General features: G+C 38.0%; 1 protein-coding gene across 3 annotated transcripts in view; it reads right to left on the reverse strand.

Annotated features, from left to right (window-relative positions):
* Window positions 1–15,631, reverse strand: part of PCDH11X (protocadherin 11 X-linked) — a 438,322-nt gene that overhangs the window by 394,930 nt on the left and 27,761 nt on the right. The window lies entirely within an intron of this gene.

Below are 15,631 nucleotides of genomic sequence, written 5' to 3' on the forward strand. Positions count from 1 at the left end.
AAATATGGGAATAGAAGAACACTAGTCTTAATTCTCCCCCAAGTTTTGCACTGACAAAATTATGTAATGTTTGTTAGCAACAACAAAGAAATCTGGGTATTTTTAATTCAGGAACCTAAAGTAGCAAAAAAATGTTATTACCTAATTTTAGTCTGGTGAACTTCAGCCAACAATGTGTGGAAATCTGTCTACTGAACTGTAAGAAATTTAATATAATTTTAAATTTGGTGATGCCTGTTAATGTTCATTCTCTGGAATACCAGTACCTTTAAAGGGAGATACAAACTGGTTCTGCACAGAGGAAAATTCTGTACTTTTCAAGCTGGATTCTGAATAATAATACACTCCCTCTCAAGACTGTTGACAGCTTCAAGAAAGATGGAAGTGGAATGGGAGGACTTACAGCTACACACAGATGTCTCTCTAGCTGCATACAGCCTTCAGCCAAGAACTTTGAAGAAATAAATCACTCTCTTTAACTCTATGTATAGAATATTTGCCTAATCTTTACATAATTCTGCCATTCCAGAATTTAGGCTCTTCTAGGACAGCATTTCTGTAAGATAAATGTTCAACAGCTCCATGTAAAGTGATTTTTCTCGTAAATGAAATCTTAGCTCCTATCAGCTTAGCATCTGTTTCAAATATACCTGTGCTAACACATCTACATTCTTTTCATTCTGCAGGTAAAAGTGTAATTTTGTTTCCTGTCTCTTCTCATTTTATCTTCCCTGTCATAGCATAGATTGATTTACTCCTGCAGATCAAGTTGCAGTGGTTGACGAAATTACTGAAGCCAGTAATTGCCTTCACCCATTAGTTACTGCCTTTCAGCAGCACCACTTGCAGGGTAATTTAGCCTAAAACCTTTGATTTTGCAGTGAAACAGATTAGGAACAATTAATATTGCTATTCCATTTCAACACAGTGAACTGCTTAGGATTGGAAGTAAGCAACAAATAAAGAACCTTCCAACTCTATCTGCAAGGCGGATCTCCCCATGTCAGCACAATTTCACTGGACAGCATTTTCTGGCTTCATGATTATACAAAAGGAGCAAAGCGAAATAAAAATCCAATGCTGCAAGACTCCACTCATGGAAAAAGGCTTTGCTCCCTGAGTAATTCAATGAACCTGGAGGGGATTGCTGGCATGGGAGAGAAGGGGATGTGCAGCTCATGCGGCACCAACACCATCGGACCTGTGGCATTCCAGGAATTCCCTGATTCATGGGCAGGACTTCAGGGATTCAGTGACACAGCACCCAAAACAGCACCAACCAGGGGTCCAGAGTGAAGCAACAGTGTAGGACCAACAGCCTTTTATAAACCATTATAATACTACATTCTAAATATGCAAATAAGGAAGTCATCAGCAGCTCCTGATTATCGTCACTGGTAATGCCACGGCAGCAGCGTGAGCCTAATGAGTAATGTGGTGATGGTGTACAAGTGTATTAGCTTGGCTGTTATAATTTTATTTATTAACTGTCTTATATTTCTTTAAATGCAGCTCCAGCAATTGTCACCCCATTGAAGTAATTGCCCACATACGTTCAACCTGCAGCGAGCCCCTATTTCAGGAAAGCACATCTTTGTATCCATTATTACTGAAAAAAATATATTTGCATTGTTTCCTATGGAAAACACAAATAAAAATCTATGGGTTACGGCGAAAAGTTGATATTTAAAGGTGGCCTGAAAATATTTCAGAATGGTTGCATGCTTTGTGCACACCATAAAGCACTATTTTCCAACTTCTTCCTCTCTATTACAAATTAAAATGAAAAATAACACAACAGGGGTAAAAAACCCTTCAAAACCTGATGTTTATAGAATAATATCTTCAATTTACATTTCTGAGGGGAGGAAATGAATAAAACCCAACAACAACCATAAATATAAACCAAATTCTAGCCTCTATCCCAAATTCTTCTGTGACAATACTGATGCAAGTATTTATTACAAATTATAATAATATAAAAATATTGTATAGACAGGTATGTAAATCTTCCAGATAAATACATAAAAAATAGTATTTTTTTAAAAAAGCAGTATGAGGATGAGTACATAAACGAAACAATCTAAAAAGTTCATCAACAACATTCCTGAATCAGTTCTGAAAGTTGAGATCATACCAGGAGATGCTTTATAATAAAACTAAATTATAAGCCTTTAACCCCAGTTTTATCTGCAGTGGAGTTTCCACGGATTATAAAATAACAACAGCAGGATTTAAAGACTTTTGTAAGGAAAGCTGCGGGGTGGAACTTGGCATTACATTCTTATGCATATTTTTACTTACTTTAAACAAAGTTTGAACCACTCCATTGAAATTCTTTTTGTGTCATAGTAAAGAAAACACTTTGAAGCATGAAAAAGCAGCACAGCACAATTATAAACCACGTTAGATAAATGCTAACATGACTTTTTGTGGTGTCTTTTGCTGTCACAGATTTTCCTGAATGACCAAAGGGTATAGACATGTAATAGACAGTGTTAGTTTAGCAGGAGTAAACAACCAACAATGGCTTACAATGCTTGATCTTTTGTACAATACACTGTTTTTTTTTTTTTTTTTTAATTGTTTTTATTTTTTTCTTTCAAAATAATTCTAGTAATAGTTTTGAAGCTCTGTTCCAGAGCTGTAGGCCTTTAAGGAGAAAATATCCCAACGTGACACAAGTTTTCTGCTTGGATATAGAGTCGAATATCTTATGTTGTGAGGAAAGTGTTGTTCTTCCAGAATCCTATTTATAAAGTCATAGCTGTACGTTGCCTGTCATTTGTGCCATAGCACTGATAGGGATACTATGGCAACAGCAATGCAAAGAACAAGAGCAAGAGGCACTTTCTAGCAACCAAAGACATTTCTGAAATCAGAGTGTTCCAGACTGGAGCACTGAGGAAACACAAAAGTACAGAAGGCTGAATAGAGCAGTCCAAGTCTAAAGGACCCTTCATAGGTTCCAGCACTCACTCACACTTTTAAGGTGGTAAAAAAAAAAAAGAATTAAGAACAAATAAAATTGGTTAACAGAAGGTAACATGAAGCTTGCCAAGCCATTTTCCCAGCTTTCAAGAGAATGCATTGATGTCTGTGCTGTTGACTTCCCAACTAGGAAGGCAAATGGCCCAGATGGACAAGATGGAGGGGAGGAGGGGAAAAAAAAGTTGAAACTTGCTTTTCTTCATCTGGCTGTCTATGCACTCAAATATACCTGCTGTTTGGTCCAATATACCAAATATTAATGGTGTCATTTAAATATTATCACTGTTTATTATCATCTTCATTTAGCAGCTGTCAAATCATACCTTGAAAAGTAGAGAGAATATAAAAACTGTAAACAGCTAATGGAGCAGGATGTAAAGGTAGAATCTGAATCTGGTCTTTATGCACCAGGCTCCATCTGGTCCCACCTGAGTGAGAATTCCTCTACCGTATTACAGAACGTGTCATTTTTTCCTTAAGTGGATCTCAGAAAAGCAGTAAAGAGGGTAAAAGAGTTCAGGTGCCCACTTCAGATTAGAAAAACACCACTATTTCTTGATACTCAGATCCAGATTTGAATTAGAGTAGAACAAATACGCTGTGGTGATATTTTTTAACTCCCATATCAAGTTCAAAGAAAAAGGTATCATATTTTAAAAAATTAGGAATATTGAAGTCCAAAGCTACATCAATATCCAATATTGACATCATAGTAGAGAAGAAATCCTGAAAATATCACTCCCATTCTTATCTTTATATTCCCGAGCCTATTTTAATTACTTGGACAAATTTAGCTAGCGCGCCACACTTTTTCGATATCATATCCTTTTCATTTGCTGCTAATCCACCGTGGGCTCCTTAAATAGGAGTATTTAAATCCCTGTATTAAAATGGTGTTTCTCAGAGCAAAAGATCCCCATGACACAGCTCCATCTGTCAGTCAATACCGTGATTATAACGTTATTTCACTGACGAGCGAGCTATTTGCAATTCTTCCACTTCACTGGGGCTCCCTCCAAAGTGCCCACTGATAATTCAGCAGCTCTGCACAGGTTTTGAATTCTTGGACCATGCTGATATGGATTTCAGCTTTATCCTGAAGTGGGAACTCTTTGATGCTGCAGGTTTTCAGTGTCTGGGGTTTTGGTAGGGGGAGTGGGGTTTTTTTGTTTGCCATTAGCCACCGGCCTGGCTGCACACAGCAAGGTCTCCCCTTTGCCACCACACAGCCCAGGTGTCATTTAAGGAACTGGCTGGGTTTGATGGGGCTTATTCCTAAAAAAGGTAGAGACTTGACTTTAGGTATTTTGCAGGTTTTGATGACAATAAGAAACCCCACAAAGCTGTTGCCTGCCTGAAATCCCCCTCATTTTTTTTAAGGCACAATGCCAACAATCAACCTGAACTCACTGTCACGCTCCATAGTGTTTCAAACATAAATTATTTGCAGCCATCAATATTTATCCACAGGATCCACTCCCCACACAGGGTATTTCATTATCATATTCAAAGAAAAAGACCTACCTCAAAGAGAAACAGACAATTTGTTATATTATCAAGGCTTTCAAATTCATTCCCTCATATGATTTTACTCTAAATCCACTAAGGGACTGATTTATTCTTTGATCTATTTTTTATGAGCGTGATGGTACTGACTTCAATGAGGTTTCTTTAATTTGATTTTTCTTCAGCCATGAACAAAATGAAACTGGAAATTCTTGTCACCAGGAGAAAACATCACCCCACATCCATTTAAGTCAACAAAAGAATTAAGTAAGTGAGAGGCACAGCTTGCTTACAGTTGCACGCTCTCCTGATTCCGGGTCTTCACAGCTTTAAAAATAGAGCATTTTTAGCTCTTTTTATTACTTTTCCATCACAGGGGGTAAGAAATGCTCTTCACTTGAGGAAATAAAAACTTAATGACCAAAACACAGGTTCTTCAAGCCACATGAAGAAGCATCCAAAGCGTAGAAAACAAGCAGTGAATAAATTCTTAGATAGAATTCTTTATTCCTGATAGTAATCTGCAACTAACAGGAAGTATGTTGATTAAAACTTGTATCAAAATGCTGGAAACAGTGAACAGAATTATAAATACACAACAGGCAGTGAGCATGCTGAACAAATTAAACTCAATCACATTGATATGTGGCATAAGGAGTAATTTATTTTAATTGTTGCAAATTAATCCCTTTAAAGCTGAAGTCCCTTTTTTACTAGGAGAGTAAGTACAGTCCACATTTGGGAAAATGCATCTAGCAGCCATTCAGGAAATACTTTAAAAATATCTTGTAACTTATTTCAGAGACCTGTGAGAATATGCAGTGTCAAATTTATTTATATACCAGTGACACTAGGAAATGGTCCTGCTTTTAGCAATGGAACATTTTTGCATTGGAGCTGCATAAAAGCTAAAGGTTAAGAACAGAAATCTTGGAAAAAAAGCTGAAGGTCTCTCTGAAAAGCATGGTTATTTCCATTTTCTTAGAAAGAAATAGTGGGATGCCTGAAGAAACAGAAGAAGGAAAAAAGAAAAAAAAAAGAGCAAAAAAATCAAACCAAACCCCTACAAAGTTGCAGAACATTACAACTCCAAAGCGAACACAACATTGCTCTGCAAATTCAAATATATATTCACTATAATTCAATGGCTGACTGTTAAAAACATTACAAAAAATCAAGTTGTTAATGGTATGATTCATAATGTCATTGTCTTTGCATTTTATTTGTGTGTTTGTACTACATGAATACATTTTACCAATCAAGCGAAAATTGCTCTGGTTTTGGTACTTAAGAATCTGTTCATGCCTCAAATCTGAAAATTAAACCTCAGCTAAAACAAAAGGAAAGTCATCTATGAACCAAGAGAATATGGTACTACAATAAGAAACTCTGTGAAACCACGTATGTGGCTGTTGGATGCACTCCAAGGTAAAACACATTTTTATTTGTTTAAAAATGGAAGTCAATCTGATTTCAGTCATTTGTGTCAAATCCTTTGGAATGGCAATCGTCAAGATCACATGTTTCATACATAATGCATTTTGCTTTACTGCCTCACTGCCAGTTAATAACTTCCATTGATCCCTGGTAAAATCCACATTCCAGAGCATCTACGAAACAATTCCAGCGAACCAGGGCAGGGATGGGATGCTGCTCACAGCTGAGTGTTATATTGTCCTGCTTATTCCAAACACAATTCTGCCAAGTGTCCAGGCATACACATCCCATGGACTCCAGAGGAGCAGAAATCAGTCACCTTCTTCCAACCCCTTCAGTTCCACACACAGAGATGAGGTAACCACAGTAACTTACTTCTCATTTAACCATTTGTGAGAGCAGAGAGCAAAGAGCAGAGAGCAGAGTCTCCCCAAAACTTCTAGAAAGAAACACAAACATCATATATATTGCTACTTTTCTTCTTTTTTAAATGTCATGACTTAAAAGAAAAAAAGATATTTATATTCTGTAATTCTTGTTAAACTCAGGATATCTGGAATTTTGCACTAGTTGCACCCAATTCCTGAAGGAGAAAAAAATTCTCCTGGGTGCCAGAGTACATATACTGGACTCCAAAAGGATGTCTAAACTTTTCTATTTCCATCATCTCTCTTTGCCTTAGCATAACACATCCAAAATCTAGTAGGTTTTTTGTCCAGTAGCAGCACAGCTGTTCATTTTCATATGGGATTTTTTTGTTCTTCTGAAAGATATCTTGAATGCAATTTAGAATCAAGCTATAAGATACAAGTCAAGAGTTTAAAATATCAAATACACCATAAATTGCATATTCCATACCTTAGCATGTATCTCACCAATTAACAGCCCCACCACCACGTCTGCCCAAAGTTGTCACATGCAACACATGGATACCATACATGAGAATGCATCTTTATAAATCATAAACTCAACTCTGGAGACTCCAAGAGTACCATGAACTTGAGAACTAATTGCACATCTTGGAATGAATTTTCTCATAATTTATGGATGGGCCCTGAGCAGGGAAGCAATCAACACATTTTTTAGTTAACTGGCCCTATCTAAATACACCACATAAATAAAACATGGCAGTGTGCAATAAAAAACTCCTAAGAGAAGGCGACTGGAGAGGAAGGCTTTTCCAAGGACAGAACAAAACCACGGGAAGAACAGCTATATCAGAATACAACCCAAAACCAGATGATGAGCAAATGCCTCTCCCCTTCCTGCCCTGTGGGCGGGATGGCTCTTCCTGCCTGCCCTGTCACGGCCAGGGGCTTCTCCATGACCCTCAGGCAGTTCCCAGGAAAAGCATTTATGTTCTGTTCCATGAACACAAAGACAAAGCCATCACCTTTGGCCATGGAAGCCTTGGGATGGGAATTGCTGCCTGCCAGCGGCAGCTCCTCAGCGGGCAGCCAGCAGCCACCTCGCCCCTGAGGAATCACCCCGATACCATCTCTTGATAAATAACAAAACTACTTCTTTGATTTTAGAGTTTATATTCGCAAAAATGTAAAGTCTTTTCTTCTGTTATCTTAAAAACCAAAATGACACTGGAATCATTCCACTGTTCTGGTGAAACACTCTCCGGTGCACAGCACCTCCCATCCTGACAGATCCCCAAACTGCTGCAGAGATTGCAAACACATGGATTGCTTCTCAAAGCAAATTCTGTGCCAGGAGAATTCTACACTGAAGCGATTCCAGAAAGGGGGTTGAAAACTAAATTATCCCAGGGAGATGATGGAGCATGGCTGTTTGACTTAGGAGAAGGCAGCTCCCAAAAACCAGTCAAACCACTTGTAAAAAAAATACTCAGCAAAGAGTCATAAAATTGGATAGAATAGAATTATAAGGATACTTTAAAATGTGTTACAGCAGTTTCATGTGCAAGGCCTGATTCTTTAAATTTTGTTTTATCTGTATATTAAATATGGTTCAAGAAGTGGAGGTTTTGGCCAGCAATTAAATTGATTCAAAGCTCACTGAAACCAGTGGCATCTTCTCTAGGGTTTACAAAGTTTGCTGGAACTATTGTTCTGGAACTGGAATTCCTTATCTTAAGCATAAAGTTAAGTTGCCTGCACACCTCAACAACAAAACCTTATTAAATATTTGCATAGACTGTTATGTGTCAGCATTAAATGCTTAATTTTAGATTGTATTACAAAGGTCAGGCCAGATCAAATCAAGCCAAGCTCTTGAAGCCTGTCATGGTAAAGCTGCTGCTTAACAAGCTGACAAAACCTGATTTTTAACATTTTACCCAGAGCCATAAAGTTCATAAAGACACTGCAGCTCCTTCATAGTCTGTACTCAAATAATGGGAAATGTGGTTTTTGCATTTCTTCCCTGCCTCCTCACCGAATCCTGCCAGCAATTAAGTTTCTGTAAGGTGGACAAAACATTTCTGGCTGGAAATCTGCATTTCCATTGACTCGGTGTGGCCAACTTACTGTCAATGACCTCCAGACGCAAGTGGTGTGCAGGGACTCAGGCTTGTCATGCAGAACAGAGAAGTTTGGGATATTTGGGATGCTATTTCCCATCCATTCTCCTTCTTCTGACATAGTGCAACAGGATAAACAGCTTCAAAAGGCATAACTAATAACGAGAGCAGGGTGTGTCTGTATATCAGAGAACTGTAGGTCCCTGTGCTCGTGGGAAAGCTTTTAAAACTCCTGTCGAAGCACATTATCCCACCCAATATCACGGGGCCTTGATGAATTTCATCACCACTGGTACACTACCCAGACCATTTTTTAAGAAAATCACATATTAGTTCTTGAAAGCAGAAATTAAATGAGAAGAAATCTTAAAGGAGTAATGTGAATGATGATTAAAGTTATTGAAGTATAGATATATATTCTTCTTCCTCTCTTTTGTGTAAAAGTCATGTCCCTGCTCCCCAAACCCAAGTGAAAAAACTCATTTTGCATATAAATGGAGTGACTTCTCCACTTGATAACAGCTTATGATTTAGCTGTAAGTCAGAAAAGAGTACAGAAAATACCACAAAACACATACCAGTCTTTTGGCTGACATAATTACAACACAGAGAACTTTTGAATAACTTGGTATTTTATTAAGTACCATATCATTAATAAGTTTTATCATACTTCTCAGTTACTTTGCCTGTTTCAGGCAACTAAAACTGACCAAAGATATTTTGGTTATTTCTGGAAATTAGACATTTGTATTATGGTTGTAATAGAAATGTCAGCCAAACACAACTGATAGACTTTCCATCAGCTAATTATGCCTCCAAATCCAAAACCTGCCAAGAAAATTGATGTTTTCCTTTATATGCAGAGGTTGTTTTGAATCTCTTAAACAAGATCAACCCAAGTGACACAAGGACATAATTACATGTTGCTTCACAAGATGGAAGAACAACAGTGACAAGACTAACTGCTCCATCAATTACTGGTATAAGAAGCAGAAATACTGATTTGTGATTAAAGGAATAGAGAAAATAATAATATTTCAAATCTTTAACGTCTGATGATGTGTCAGTCAGAACTCCTAATGATTTCCAGTAAAATAACAGCTCAGAACTTACAAAATTCTCATCCTGTATAGTAAAGAAAATTTATTTTTCTAAGATCTATTAGGATTCCAGTTGTGAGGAATAGAAGATATCTATTAAATGCACCACAGCAAATTTCCCCGAGATAAAGTTCTATTCAGGTATAGAAACTGGAAGTATTGAAGTGTTGTGGTGTTGAAAAGCAGACACAATTCCTATTGCAACTTCATGGCTAGTCCTATGTACACCATGAAGTACTACAAGACATATTGATTTTTTCAAATATACCAGTATATAAAAAGAGTGCCATAAGTTTGCAGAGCTATTTTCCTAATCAAACTCTGCTGTATTTTATGTGATGCAGTACATCACACCTATTTCCTGATATCCAGGGATGATGAATTCCTAGAGGCAGTCTAACAGTCATACTCCTCTATGCATCAGTAATTTGTTCACTGCTTCTCCTACAAGCACTAATGACAGGATATTTGTGTGTGAGTGTGTGTGTGTGTGTGTGCACCACACATCACAAATTTTTTGTCTCTTTTTGGCAGAGTTTGAGGAGGCATTTTATTTCTCAGTGCACAGTGTGGATGGATGCTGCACTGCTTTAAATGGAGAATCGTTCTCTGTAACCTGAGGGATCCTGCCAAGTCTGCTTTCTTTGAAATCAATTGAAGAGATTCATGCTCAGACTTGGCTGGAGTGTGAAGGAATACACATTTTGATCAAATCACAAAACAACGAGTTCTTATAGTTCCTCTTCTATTGGGATGCAATGTTTTCTTGGAGAAAAAAAAAAAACGATTAGACATTTTCTTGGAACATACTGTATTCTGCCATATATTTGCTGGTGTGTTCTACTCTTACTCAGAATAAAAGACACAAATATCAGTTTGAAATATCTTTCCTGTCCTAGAAAAATATGATCAGTTACCTGAATCCATTGTTTAAATTCATATGATTTCAGGAGAAAACGAAACAAGTAATTACACAAGCCACACAATGCCCTTTCCTGTACAATTAGGAACCGATGCAATGGGGCTTTCTCTTCTTTGTTCATTTATCTGGTTTATAACAGAGACATTAGGGGAATTCAGCTGAAAAATGTGTGCAAGATAAATTTCCAAGCTGATGACCGCAATAGTGTTGTGTGGAATGCAGATTATGTTCCATCCCTTGGTTCAGACACATTCTCCTCACACAGTCTCTGCAGAACAGCAAAAATTTGCACCCTTCCTGACCACTAATATTTTAGAATTCTACCATTGGTAGATAAAATGATCTTTCCAATCTCAGCCATCTCATTAGTTTTGCATTTGACCTGAAATAAAAAAGTTCAATAATCATATTGAAATCGTTCTGTGGTTAATTACTTTAGCCATTCAATTCAACAGTGAAACTATTTTAATGAAGGCTTGTTATTGAAATTATTATTGCATTACATTTTAAATAAATAAAATAGATACTTTTTTAAAGTTCAATATCCAAAGCTCAAACTGAGTAGTCACCACACATCTCCTCCTACTGACACTAACGAGAGTCACAGACCAACAAATGAAAACATCAAAATTGCTGAAAAACACAGTTTAACATGGTTTGTACCAGCACAGGACTCAGGTGGCAACACTCTGGAACCACAGGTCTTTTCTAGCCTTCAGTCACTCCAAAACAAACCAAACCAACACCAAAACCAGCAAGCTGTTGCTTTGCTTTCTGCTCTTAATCCTGGTTTTCTGTAGATCAGACTGAGTACAACGAACTCCTGGAACAGCAGCTTTTATATTTGCCCCTTAGAAACTACAAATAATACTGACCCTCTTCACGTTTCTGAGCATAATACACCAAACCATCAGGGTGCTAAAACAAATGCTCTACTCTGTTGCACTTGTCAGTTTTTACCTTCCCTCAAAGGAGCTAAGAGCTTATGACTTAGAGAATGTACAGGTCAGTATCCCACCTCTAGAGGGAGACTTTGATATTTCGTCTAGATATTGTCTGCAAGACAAGAACAGAGTAATTGTGTGCTCAGTTGGTTTCAGGTAGGTCGCTGTGCCTGCAGACTTCCACGTGGTTGTGACTTTGCATCAGATAGTTTAAATGCCTCACCCCCTATTAGAAACTAAAGATGCATTTTTATTTACTCATTTCTCACGCAATGCTTTTGCAAATTTTCTGCAGAAGGCTTCATTACGATGTTTTAGCAAGCAGGCCACCTAGTGCCTGACAATAACAAGTACTCTGCAACGACCTGAAGTGTTCACAAGGAGTAACACCATTTACTCACCTGGACAGCAAAAGCACATTCCCAAGCTAAAACTCTGCAAAAACCTCCAAGCAGAACTGTGACAATTTCCTTTAACAATTTTAAATGTGGAATAGATACACATCTTTGTCTTGTTAAGAAAATTACAATTATTTTCTCTAAGAATTCATTTTGTAGGTAACCAAGATACTTACAGGATTTCACTTATTGCAGTCTCTGGCTGAAAAATTAAATGCCAGTCTTTTTTTATGAAAGGTTCTTCCCCCAGAGGGTGCTGGGCACTGACAAGGCTCCCCAGGGAATGGGCACGGCCCCAAGGCTGCCAGAGCTCCAGGAGCGTTTGGACAGCAATGCCAGGGATGCCCAGGGTGGGATTGCTGGGGGTCTGTGCAGGGCCATGGGCTGGGCTGGATGATCAGCATATTCTGTGATTCTATGATTTCCCATTTTTCCCCAACACATGTAATTTCTAATCTAATCTAACAAAATTAAGAATAATGCCATATCTTAATAGTGTGAATGGCACATGTGGTAGTACTGTTGCAAGAGCTATTGCCTCCTAATTCATTTGTGTCTGTATTTTAGAATCCAATTCAGTGTCTTTTAAGATTATTGGCTAAGTTTCTATAAACATCAAGAGATATAGTGCCTATTAAGCTTTCTGTTTCATCTTGGCGATATACTGCTTCTCTCTATACTGGAATGAAAATTCAATAATCTCAAGAAGCAGGCAATAGTCCCTCAAAGTAAAAAAGACTGCTTCTTCTTTACTCAAACTTAAATTACCCTCAGCGCTTTCCTCAGAATAGTGAGATTTTAAGCCCATGGAAAGGCTGCATTCAAAGGTATCAGAAGATTCTAGAAATATTTTCTTATTCAGATTCTACAGGCTAATTTTCAAATATCCTCATCTGACATATGCCCATGAAAGTAAGTCAGCTCACAAATAGTTCAGTCAGAACCAGTGGTTTGGTACCCCTGAACTTCAGGGGAATTTGGGCTCCTACAGCATTGGAAAATGTGTATCCAATGCTGCATATCTCATCCAGTGCTCTTAAAGCCAAAGTTTGTTTTTTTGGGTTTTTTTTTCAAAAACCTATTTACTCTGGAAAGCATAATACTCTGAATCCCCTGGTTCAATTTATAAACTTATTTAGGATTTATGTGTCTACAGATATGTGTGTATACATACAGTGCTTATATGGAAAAGAAATAACGAAAGCATTCAGTGAAATAAACTTCTTCTGAGCATTAAAGCAAAATTTAATAGAACATGCCCACTATTTACAAAACTGCTCAAGGTAATAGTTAGAGATTTTCTTTCCCCAAGATACTGAACTCTGTAGGCAACTGTGACCACAGAACTGTCCAAAGCTTTCCAACACCATTTACATTGCACTGCACTTCCTACTGATGAGATTTACTTTGATGGGCATTTATACTTACAAAACAAACAACCAAACAGAAATCCAGGCCAAGGTGTTGCATCTGCCTAGAACTGGAATTAAATTCTAATGTGTTTCAAAGAAAATAATCTCCTTCTCTGTGATAAATTAATGCTCCCACGTACCAAATTTCAATTCTAATATTTAGATGCACAACAATAAAATTCCCCTGTAGCATTCTCTGAGCTTTTTGGAGTTTCATGGGGAGAAGGTCATACCCTTTCTGAAACATTATAGTTTAATTACCCATCTCTTGATATCTGCTAGTCAGGTATTAGAAGGACAAAGGACACCCATCCCTTGGATTACTTCTTGTGTTATCGGAAAGGCATCACACCTCCTCAAACATTAATAACAGGAAAAAAACCAAACCAACCAAATCCAGTTGAGCAAATATTTAATCCCTGCCCCAAAGAATCTAGTGACTGTCACAGAGCCAGGAACATCTGGGATAATTTCAAAGAGAGTACATGGACAAGATCATGACATGACCAGGAATCTCTCCCATGGTGGATTTCTAGTTGGATATGAATGTTATATATGAAATCAGCATTTATCAAAACAATCCAATCCAATACCAAAATGCTGGAGTGAAAGAGCATTCCCACTATGATCATGGGCTAAATTGGTCTCTCATGGGGACATCATAATATAAGAATTATAAGGATTAATTTTCAGGTTTGTTGAAGCTGCTGGAGATGACAGAAGTTTCACTTTTTCCAGTCTTAAGAATCAATTATGAAGCAGGACGTAAAAAGTGGGAATGCTGGCTGTAAGAATGGCTGCACCACCAATGCTGCTTGTCCTTTCCTGCCTAGCAGTTTTCCTTCTCTCAGAGTGACAACTGTAAATGAACTTAATCTAAGTACATGTTAGAGGACCTGTGACTGGTTGTTGTCATCAGTGTGCAACATCCCCTGGGTGACAGGTTCTCTCACTCTGCTGAGTGCTCATGCATATTGACAAGGATGCTGCCTGCCAAAAATGACAATACAGAGCAGTATTTCTTTAGCTGTATCTCGCCTTCTAGGCTGCTGCACAGTGCCACAGGACAGTCTGCTCACCCAGACTCCTCTGCAGTTCCTGCACTAGCTGCATTCTTCCAGGTCCTTAAGATTCAGGATCCTTCCCTGGAAAGCTAATTTTTTTTCCCAATACAACTGAAGGGACTTAAAGGGAGCGAAGTCGTTCATAACAAGACATGTCCTATTACCAGACTAATCTACAAGGCTCTGTCTTTATTCTCTCTATCCCCAGCATAAGCCCAGAGTAGAAATAGAAACAAAAGGGTTTGGTTTCCTCATGGACTCCAGTAAGCTGGGGGACAATGGAATTGGCTGCTGGAATTCCATCTACTCCAAGGCCGAGCAGCACAGGCTGCTGTGAGCAAGGGGGAAAATGACAGAGTATCTCTGACTCCCATCGAGTCCTGCAGCAAAACACTGCCATTATTTGCAGAGTGTTTAATCATTTATAATTCTTCTATTTGAGGAAATGGCCAATGGTATTAGCCATGCAAGCCTCTGTGGGCTAATGTAATTAGTCTTACGCATTTTAAGACCAGATAGAATGGTATTAGAAAGAATGGAGGACTTTTTTAATTGGATGATGGCAAAATCCCTCTAAGCGCTATGGCTGTCTCCTGTGCTCAAAATCCTCTAAAAAGTTCATAGATTCCAATTGTTTTCTGCAGCAACAGTATTTCTATCTAAATTTTATTAAATGTGTCGGCTCATTTCCAGAGCAAAAATGATAAAAGCACATTCAACTTCAGCAAAGCTGATCACTTTAAAGAAAAATATAAGATAATTAAAAGCTGTTACAACTGACAATACAACACTGCAGCTTCAAAATTCTTCCCTAATTACAGCTGCTAACTTTTAATAGCAACTGTAACAGTGAGTCAGATTTGACATTACAATAGCATCCCAACCTCTTATTTGGGAGAAAGGCTCTTGAGGAAAATACAATTACAAGGTGAGCCAGGACTATTGCAAGTTTTGAAAAGCCAGTGATTGCTTTCATTTTTAGTCTTGTTGAGAAACCTGGATTAGTTCCCCTTTGTTTGAATGCAGTCCTTTTAAAAGGTCGAATGTAACCAAGTGGAGCTGATTCCCAAAAAACATTCAGGGGCCTTAAAGGGAATGGGCACTGCTCCTTGAAAAGACCTTCTTCTATAGGTAATTTCTAAGCCAAGCATAGGACTCACATAAATAGCTATATACCATCCTTGTAAAGTATTTGTATGACAGGATAAAAGAAGGGCGTTCCGGAGCACACTGTACTTCTGGGTTCTGTATTAATTAACCTTTTCTTAGTTTGATATTCATGTGTTAGAAAGGCAGAGAAATTCTGAAACTGATATGGCTGAAAGACAGTGGATGTTTTTGCCCTCTAAGAACACACTGTCTCCAT

Source organism: Corvus moneduloides, chromosome 14 (genome assembly GCF_009650955.1).
Source record: "Corvus moneduloides isolate bCorMon1 chromosome 14, bCorMon1.pri, whole genome shotgun sequence".
In the NCBI taxonomy this organism is placed as follows: domain Eukaryota; kingdom Metazoa; phylum Chordata; class Aves; order Passeriformes; family Corvidae; genus Corvus; species Corvus moneduloides.